Raw genomic sequence first — 10,905 nt, 5'->3', positions numbered from 1 at the left:
TCGTCTGGAGGCATCACACTGGCCGAAGGTTACATCCCATCCTCGCAGTGAAAACTACGCTCATGCGCTCTGTCACAGCACGGCTAATCACTGGTTGGTTCCCGCTCCTGCTGGAATAGAATCCCTTGATTCTTTTGCGTCTGTCACTAACGCCCAGCACTTGCAAGTCTGAAGCACGTCACAGTCATTCATTACCGGAATCCTACTCGGAATACCACAGACAAGGTTAGACTTTCCGGATTCCCAAGATCCTACTCGGAATACCACAGACAAGGTTAGACTTTTTGGATCCTCATGAATGCCGCCATCTATCTAGCTTATACCACGAAGATTCTGTTGGGGAATATAAGAGATATGCGCCCGGCCTAAGGTAGAACGGAAGTGGTTGTCAATCACGCGCGTTCATAAGTGAGAATGATGATGAGTGTCACGGATCATCACATTCATCAAAGTTAAGTGCAACGTATATCTTGGAATAAGAACAAGTTGAATTGAATGGAAGAAAATAGAATTGCATTAATACTTGAGGTACAGCAGAGCTCCACACCCTTAATCTATGGTGTGCAGAAACTCCACCGTTGAAAATACATAAGTAAAAGGTTCAGGCATGGCCGAATGGCCAGCCCCCCAAAGTGATCAAAAGACCGAATGGTCAAGAGATGTCAAATACATTAGTTAAATGTTCTATTTATAATCAACTAGCTCCTAGGGTTTACATGAGTAAGTAATTGATGCATAAATCCACTTTCGGGGCCCACTTGGTGTATGTTTGGGCTGAGCTTGATCAATCCACGAGCTGAGGCTTCTCTTGGAGTTGAACTCCGAGTTATGACGTGTTTTGGGCGTTCAACTCCGGATCATGACGTTTTTCTGGCGTTTAACTCCAGACAGCAGCATGTACTTGGCGTTCAACGCCAAGTTACATCGTCAATTTCCGAATAAAGTATGGACTATTATATATTGCGGGAAAGCTCTGGATGTCTACTTTCCAACGCCATTGAGAGCGCGCCAATTGGATTTCTTTAGCTCCAGAAAATCCATTTTGAGTGCAGGGAGGTCAGATTCCAACAGCATCAGCAGTCCTTTTGTCAGCCTCTTTCAGAGTTTTGCTCAAATCCCTCAATTTCAGCCAGAATTTACCTGAAATTACAGAAAAACACACAAACTCATAGTAAAGTCCAGAAATGTGAATTTAACATAAAAACTAATGAAAACATCCCTAAAAGTAGCTTGAACTTACTAAAAATTACCTAAAAACAATGCCAAAAAGTGTATAAATTATCCGCTCATCACAACACCAAACTTAAATTGTTGCTTGTCCCCAAGCAACTGAAAATCAATTAGGATAAAAAGAAGAGAATATACTATAAATTCAGAATATCAATGAATATTAATTATAATTAGATGAGCGGGACTTGTAGCTTTTTGCTTCTGAACAGTTTTGGCATCTCACTTTTTCCTTTGAAGTTCTGAATGATTGGCTTCTTTAGGAACTTAGAATTTTGGATAGTGTTATTGACTTTCCTAGTTAAGTATGTTGATTCTTGAACACAGCTACTTATGAGTCTTGGCCGTGGCCCTAAGCACTTTGTTTTCCAGTATTACCACCGGATACATAAATGCCACAGACACATAACTGGGTGAACCTTTTCAGATTGTGACTTAGCTTTGCTAAAGTCCCCAGTTAGTGGTGTCCAGAGCTCTTAAGCACACTCTTTTGCTTTGGATCACGACTTTAACCACTCAGTCTCAAGCTTTTCACTTGGACCTGCATGACACAAGCACATGGTTAGGGACAGCTTGATTTAGCCGCTTAGGCCTGGATTTAATTTCCTTGGGCCCTCCTATCCATTGATGCTCAAAGCCTTGGATCCTTTTTACCCTTGCCTTTTGGTTTTAAGGGCTATTGGCTTTTTCTACTGCTCCTTCTCTTTTTTTTTTCGCCACTTTTTTTTCTTTTTTTTTTTTCGCAAGCTTCTTCTTTTTCACTGCTTTTTCTTGCTTCAAGAATCAATTTTATGATTTTTCAGATCCTCAATAACATTTCTCTTTGTTCATCATTCTTTCAAGAGCCAACAATTTTAACATTAATAAACAACAAGATCAAAAATATGCACTATTCAAGCATTCATTCAGAAAACAAAAAGTGTTGTCACCGCATCAATATAATTAAATTAAATTCAAGGATAAATTCGAAATTCATGTACTTCTTGTTCTTTTGAATTAAAATATTTTTCTTTTAAGAGAGGTGAAGGATTAATGGAATTTATTCATAGCTTTAAGGCATGGTTACTACATACTAATGATCATGAAATAAAGACACAAAACATAGATAAACACAACATTAAAAACCGAAAAGTAGAAAGAAATAAGAACAAGGAATGAGTCCACCTGAGTGAGGGTGGCGCCTTCTTGAAGGTCCAATGGTGCTCTTTGAGCTCCTCTATGTCTCTTCCTTGCTTCTGTTGAATGATTCCTAGTAATTTTGGTGTTTCTACCCTTAGTTGCTTCCAATATTTGTGTGGAGGACAACTTATCCCCTGAGGTATCTCAGGGATCTCTTGATTTGCAGCCACATGTTCTACCACTGAGCTATGACGGCTTTATATGAGTCTTTCCATTTCCCAAGACTCAGAGGTGGAAGCTTTTGTCTTCCCTTTGAGGTTTCTCTGGCCTTAGGTGCCATTAATGGTAATGAAAAAGCAAAAAAAGCTTATGCTTTTACCACACCAAACTTAAAATATTGCTCGCCCTCGAGGAATAAAAGAAAGAAGAGAAGAAGAAGAAGAAGAAGAAAATATGGAGTAAAGGGAGAGAAGTAGGTTCAGCTATGTGGGAGAAGAGGGGGTTGTTTTGTGTGAAAATGAAGTAGAATGGAAGGGTATTTATAGGGAGAGGGGGGAGGTCATGTTCGGCCATGTTGGGTGGGGATGGGTGGGAAATTGGTTTTGAATTTTTGAAGGTAGGTGGGGTTTATGGGGAAGAGCGGATGGATGTGAGTGGTAAAGGTTTTTGGGAAGTGTGATATGGGGAAGGGTCATCACAAAAACTAGGATTAGGAGGTAAGGTAGGAATATGGTAGGTGGGGATCCTGTGGGGTCCACAGATCCTGAGGTGGTCCTGTGGGGTCCACAGGTCCTGAGGTGTCAAGGAATTCCATCCTTGCACCAAATAGGCATGTATAATGCCTTGGCACACCATTCTGGCGTTTAAACGCCCATTGGTGCACGTTCTGGGCGTTCAACGCCCATATAAAGCATGTTTCTGGCGTTGAACGCCAGTTTCATGCTTGTTACTGGCATTCAGCGCCAGTTCTTCCTCTCTGGGCACATTCCTGGCGTTCAACGCCAGGATGTTGCTTGTTTCTGGCGTTCAGCGCCAGAATGGTGCTCTGTTCTGGCGTTGAACGCCGGCCAGATGCACCCTACTGGCGTTGAACGCCAGCCTGTGCGTCCTCCAGGGTGAAAATTTTTTCTTCTGCTGTTTTTGATTCTATTTTTAATTTTTATGATTTTTTCGTGACTCCTCATGATCATGTACCTAATAAAACACAAAATAACAGTAAAATAAAAATTAGATAAATAAAATTGGGTTGCCTCCCAACAAGCGCTTCTTTAATGTCAATAGCTTGACAGTGGCTCTCATGGAGCCACAAGGTGATTAGGTCAATGTTGTATAGTTGTCCACACCAAACTTAGAGTTTGGATATGGGATCTTAACACCAAACTTAGAGTTTGGTTGTAGCCTCACAACACCAAACTTAGAGTTTGACTGTGAGAGCTCTTCTTGACCCTGAACTGAGAGAAGCTCTTCATGCTTACTCTCTTTTGTCATAGAGGGATGGCCATGTGCCTTAAACACAAGGTATTCCCCATTCAATTGAAGGACTAATTCTCCTCTGTTGACATCTATCACAGCTTCTACTGTGGCTAGAAAAGGTCTTCCTAGGATGATGCATTCATCATCTTCCTTCCTAGTGTCTAGGATTATGAAATCAGCAGGGATGTAAAGGCCTTCAACCTTTACTAGCACGTCCTCTACTAACCCATAAGCTTGTCTCAATGACTTGTCTGCCATTTGTAATGAGAACAAGGCAGGCTGTACCTCAATGATCCCCAGCTTCTCCATTACAGAGAGTGGCATAAGATTTATCCCTGACCCCAGATCACACAGAGCTTTTGCAAAGTTCATGGTGCCTATGGTACAAGGTATTAGGAACTTGCCAGGATCTTGTTTCTTTTGAGGTAGAGTTTTCTGAATCCAAGTATCTAGTTCACTAAGGAGCAGGGAGGTTCACTTTCCAAGTCTCATTACCAAACAGCTTGGCATTCAGTTTCATGATAGCTCCTAAGTATTGAGCAACTTGCTCTTCAGTCACATCTTCATCCTCTTCAGAGGAAGAATAGTCTTCAGAGCTCATGAATGGCAGAAGGAGATTTAATGGAATCTCTATGGTCTCTATATGAGCCTCAGATTCCTTTGGGTCCTTAATAGGAAACTCCTTCTTGCTTGAGGGACGTCCCAGGAGGTCTTCCTCACTAGGATTTTCGTCCTTTTCCTCCCTTGTGCATTCGGCCATGTTGATCACATCAATGGCCTTGCACTCTCCTTTTGGATTCTCTTCTGTATTACTTGGGAGAATACTGGGAGGAGTTTCAATGACTTTCTTACTCAGCTGGCCCACTTGTGCCTCCAAATTTCTAATGGAGGATCTTGTTTCATTCATAAAACTGAAAGTGGCCTTTGACAGATCAGAGACTATATTAGCTAAATTAGAAGTGTTTTGTTCAGAATTCTCTGTCTGTTGCTGAGAAGATGATGGATATGGCTTACTATTGCTCAGCCTATTGCGTCCACCATTGTTGAAGCTTTGTTGAGGCTTTTGTTGATCCTTCCATGAGAAATTTGGATGATTTCTCCATGATGAGTTATAGGTGTTACCATAAGGTTCACCCATGTAATTAACCTCTGCCATGGCAGGGTTCTCAGGATCATAAGCTTCTTCAGAAGCTGCCTCTCTAGTACTGTTAGATGCATGTTGCCATCCATTCAGATTTTGAGAGATCATGTTGACCTGTTGAGTCAACACTTTGTTCTGAGCCAATATAGCATTCAGAGCATCAATTTCAAGAACACCTTTCTTCTGAGGTATCCCATTATTCACGGAATTCCTCTCAGAAGTGTACATGAATTGGTTGTTTGCAACCATGTCAATGAGTTCTTGAGCCTCTTCAGGCGTTTTCTTCAGGTGAATAGATCCACCTGCAGAATGGTCCAATGACATTTTCAAAAATTCAGAGAGGCCATAATAGAATATATCTAATATGGTCCATTCTGAAAACATGTCAGATGGACATCTTTTGGTCAGCTGCTTGTATCTTTCCCAAGCTTCATAGAGGGATTCACCATCTTTTTGTTTGAAGGTTTGTACATCCACTCTCAGCTTGCTCAGCTTTTGAGGAGGAAAGAATTTATCCAAGAAGGCAGTGACCAGCTTATCCCAGGAGTCCAGGCTATCTTTGGGTTGTGAATCCAACCATATTCTAGCTCTGTCTCTTACAGCAAAAGGGAAAAGCATGAGTCTGTAGACTTCAGGATCAACTCCATTCGTCTTTACAGTCTCACAGATCTGCAAGAACTCAGTTAAAAACTGATAAGGATCTTCAGATGGAAGTCCATAAAACTTGCAGTTTTGTTGCATTAAAGCAACTAGCTGAGGTTTCAGCTCAAAGTTGTTGGCTCCAATGGCAGGAATGGAGATGCTTCTTCCATCAAACTTGGACGTTGGCTTTGTGAAGTCACCAAGCATTCTCCTTGCATTATTATTATTATTTTCGGCTGCCATCGCCTTCTCTTGTTCGAAAATTTCTAAAAGGTTGTTTCTGGATTGTTGTAATTTAGCTTCTCTTAATTTTCTCTTCAGAGTCCTTTCAGGTTCTGGATCAATTTCAACAAGAGTGCCTTTATCCTTGTTCCTGCTCATATGAAAGAGAAGAAAACAAGAAAAGAAAGAGGAATCCTCTATGTCACAGTATAGAGATTCCTTTATGTTAGTAGTAGAAGAAGAAGGGGGTAGAAGAGTGAAGAAGGAAGGATTCGGATTTTTGGATGAAGAGAGGTGAAGAGAAGTGTTAGTAATTAAATAATTAAATAGAAGAAGAAAAGAGAAGGAAAATTTTCGAAAATAATTTTGAAAAAGGGATTAGTAATTTTCGAAAATTAGAGATAAAATGTAATTAAAATTAAAACATGAAACAATTAGTTAATTAAAAAGAATTTTTGAAAAAGGGGTGAGATATTTTCGAAAATTAGAGAGGGAAAAGTAGTTAGGTGGTTTTGAAAAAGATAAGAAACAAACAAAAAGTTAGTTAGTTGATTGAAAAAGATTTGAAATCAAATTTGAAAAAGATAAGAAGATAATAAGTTAGATAAGATATTTTGAAATCAAATTTTGAAAAAGATAAAATTTTTGAAAAAGATAAGATAAAAGATAAAAAGATTTAATTCAAAAATTTTGAAATTATTTACTTCACTAACAAGAAACTACAAGATAAGATTCTAGAACTTAAAGATTGAACCTTTCTTAACAAGAAAGTAACAAACTTCAAATTTTTGAACCAATCACATTAATTATTAGTGAATTTTCGAAAATTTGATATAAAGATAAGGAAAAGATTTTGAAAATAATTTGAAAAAGATTTTTGAAATTTTTTTCGAAAAATAGAAAAAAAAATGAAAAAGATATTATTTTTGAAAAAGATTTTGAAAAGATAAGATTTTTAAAATTTGAAATTTTGACTTGACTTGTAAGAAACAACTAATTTTGAAAATTTTTGACCAAGTGAACCCAAAATTTGGAAAATTTGGAGGGAAATAAGGAAAAGATACTTTTTTTTTATTTTTTTGAATTTTTAATTATGAGAGAGAAAAACAACAAAAATACTTAATGCATGAAATGTTTAGATCATAACAATGAATGCATGCAAGAATGCTATGAATGTCAAGATGAACACCAAGAACACTTTGAAGATCATGATGAACATCAAGAACATATTTTTGAAAAATTTTTTTAATGCAAAGAAAACATGCAAGACACCAAACTTAGAAATCTTTAATGCATGGAAAATATGAATGCAAAGATGCACATGAAAAACAAGAAAAGACATAAGACAAGAAAATATCAAGATCAAACAAGAAGACTTATCAAGACAACTTGAAGATCATGAAGAACACTATGAATGCATGAAATTTTCGAAAAAATGCAAGAAAAAATTTTTAAAGCATGCAATTGACACCAAGCTTAAAAATTGACTCAAGACTCAAACAAGAACACAAAATATTTTTGGTTTTTATGATTTTATGATTTTTTTGTATTTTTATTAATTTTTTTTCGAAAATATAGTTTGGAAAAACGAAAAATAAAAAGAAAAATTTTGAAAAAGATTTTTGAAAAGAAAATTACCTAATCTGAGCAACAAGATGAACCGTCAGTTGTCCATACTCGAACAATCCCCGGCAACGGCGCCAAAAACTTGGTGGACGAAATTGTGATCCATATTCTTTTGTACTTGTATGAAATCATTATTGTGGCACCAGTTGAATTCACAACTCCATTCAACTAACCAGCAAGTGTACTGGGTCGTCCAAGTAATAAACCTTACGCGAGTAAGGGTCGATCCCACAGAGATTGTTGGTATGAAGCAAGCTATGGTCACCTTGTAAATCTCAGTTAGGCAGATTAAACAGTTTTGGGTTTCGAAAATTAATAATAAAGAGAAATAATAAAAGGGATACTTATGCAGATTCATTGGTGGATATTTCAGATAAGCGAATGGAGATACTGTATGGCTCAAGAACGCCTGCTTTCCTACTACTTCAACTCAATCCTTCTTATTCCTTTCCATGGCAAGCTGTGTATAGGGGTTCACCGTTCGACGATGGCTACTTTGTATCCTCTCTGGAAAATGGTCCTCTGCGCTGTCACTCGCATGGCTAATCGTCTGGAGGCATCACACTGGCCGAAGGTTACATCCCATCCTCGCAGTGAAAACTACGCTCATGCGCTCTGTCACAGCACGGCTAATCACTGGTTGGTTCCTGCTCCTGCTGGAATAGAATCCCTTGATTCTTTTGCGTCTGTCACTAACGCCCAGCACTTGCAAGTCTGAAGCACGTCACAGTCATTCATTACCGGAATCCTACTCGGAATACCACAGACAAGGTTAGACTTTCCGGATTCCCAAGATCCTACTCGGAATACCACAGACAAGGTTAGACTTTTTGGATCCTCATGAATGCCGCCATCTATCTAGCTTATACCACGAAGATTCTGTTGGGGAATCTAAGAGATATGCGCCCGGCCTAAGGTAGAACGGAAGTGGTTGTCAATCACGCGCGTTCATAAGTGAGAATGATGATGAGTGTCACGGATCATCACATTCATCAAAGTTAAGTGCAACGTATATCTTGGAATAAGAACAAGTTGAATTGAATGGAAGAAAATAGAATTGCATTAATACTTGAGGTACAGCAGAGCTCCACACCCTTAATCTATGGTGTGCAGAAACTCCACCGTTGAAAATACATAAGTAAAAGGTTCAGGCATGGCCGAATGGCCAGCCCCCCAAAGTGATCAAAAGACCGAATGGTCAAGAGATGTCAAATACATTAGTTAAATGTTCTATTTATAATCAACTAGCTCCTAGGGTTTACATGAGTAAGTAATTGATGCATAAATCCACTTTCGGGGCCCACTTGGTGTATGTTTGGGCTGAGCTTGATCAATCCACGAGCTGAGGCTTCTCTTGGAGTTGAACTCCGAGTTATGACGTGTTTTGGGCGTTCAACTCCGGATCATGACGTTTTTCTGGCGTTTAACTCCAGACAGCAGCATGTACTTGGCGTTCAACGCCAAGTTACATCATCAATTTCCGAATAAAGTATGGACTATTATATATTGCTGGAAAGCTCTGGATGTCTACTTTCCAACGCCATTGAGAGCGCGCCAATTGGATTTCTGTAGCGCCAGAAAATCCATTTTGAGTGCAGGGAGGTCAGATTCCAACAGCATCAGCAGTCCTTTTGTCAGCCTCTTTCAGAGTTTTGCTCAAATCCCTCAATTTCAGCCAGAATTTACCTGAAATTACAGAAAAACACACAAACTCATAGTAAAGTCCAGAAATGTGAATTTAACATAAAAACTAATGAAAACATCCCTAAAAGTAGCTTGAACTTACTAAAAATTACCTAAAAACAATGCCAAAAAGCGTATAAATTATCCGCTCATCACAACACCAAACTTAAATTGTTGCTTGTCCCCAAGCAACTGAAAATCAATTAGGATAAAAAGAAGAGAATATACTATAAATTCAGAATATCAATGAATATTAATTATAATTAGATGAGCGGGACTTGTAGCTTTTTGCTTCTGAACAGTTTTGGCATCTCACTTTTTCCTTTGAAGTTCTGAATGATTGGCTTCTTTAGGAACTTAGAATTTTGGATAGTGTTATTGACTTTCCTAGTTAAGTATGTTGATTCTTGAACACAGCTACTTATGAGTCTTGGCCGTGGCCCTAAGCACTTTGTTTTCCAGTATTACCACCGGATACATAAATGCCACAGACACATAACTGGGTGAACCTTTTCAGATTGTGACTTAGCTTTGCTAAAGTCCCCAGTTAGTGGTGTCCAGAGCTCTTAAGCACACTCTTTTGCTTTGGATCACGACTTTAACCACTCAGTCTCAAGCTTTTCACTTGGACCTGCATGACACAAGCACATGGTTAGGGACAGCTTGATTTAGCCGCTTAGGCCTGGATTTAATTTCCTTGGGCCCTCCTATCCATTGATGCTCAAAGCCTTGGATCCTTTTTACCCTTGCCTTTTGGTTTTAAGGGCTATTGGCTTTTTCTACTGCTCCTTCTCTTTTTTTTTCGCCACTTTTTTTTCTTTTTTTTTTTTCGCAAGCTTCTTCTTTTTCACTGCTTTTTCTTGCTTCAAGAATCAATTTTATGATTTTTCAGATCCTCAATAACATTTCTCTTTGTTCATCATTCTTTCAAGAGCCAACAATTTTAACATTAATAAACAACAAGATCAAAAATATGCACTATTCAAGCATTCATTCAGAAAACAAAAAGTGTTGTCACCGCATCAATATAATTAAATTAAATTCAAGGATAAATTTGAAATTCATGTACTTCTTGTTCTTTTGAATTAAAACATTTTTCTTTTAAGAGAGGTGAAGGATTAATGGAATTTATTCATAGCTTTAAGGCATGGTTACTACATACTAATGATCATGAAATAAAGACATAAAACATAGATAAACACAACATTAAAAACCAAAAAGCAGAAAGAAATAAGAACAAGGAATGAGTCCACCTGAGTGAGGGTGGCGCCTTCTTGAAGGTCCAATGGTGCTCTTTGAGCTCCTCTATGTCTCTTCCTTGCTTCTGTTGAATGATTTCTAGTAATTTTGGTGTTTCTACCCTTAGTTGCTTCCAATATTTGTGTGGAGGACAACTTATCCCCTGAGGTATCTCAGGGATCTCTTGATTTGCAGCCACATGTTCTACCACTGAGCTATGACGGCTTTATATGAGTCTTTCCATTTCCCAAGACTCAGAGGTGGAAGCTTTTGTCTTCCCTTTGAGGTTTCTCTGGCCTTAGGTGCCATTAATGGTAATGAAAAAGCAAAAAAAGCTTATGCTTTTACCACACCAAACTTAAAATATTGCTCGCCCTCGAGGAATAAAAGAAAGAAGAGAAAAAGAAGAAGAAGAAGAAAATATGGAGTAAAGGGAGAGAAGTATGTTCAGCTATGTGGGAGAAGAGGGGGTTGTTTTGTGTGAAAATGAAGTAGAATAGAAGGGTATTTATAGGGAGAGGGGGGAGGTCATG

The sequence above is a fragment of the Arachis stenosperma genome, chromosome 6, assembly GCF_014773155.1.
Source record: "Arachis stenosperma cultivar V10309 chromosome 6, arast.V10309.gnm1.PFL2, whole genome shotgun sequence".
Classification (NCBI taxonomy): domain Eukaryota; kingdom Viridiplantae; phylum Streptophyta; class Magnoliopsida; order Fabales; family Fabaceae; genus Arachis; species Arachis stenosperma.
Note: the sequence above shows the minus strand (reverse complement) of the source record.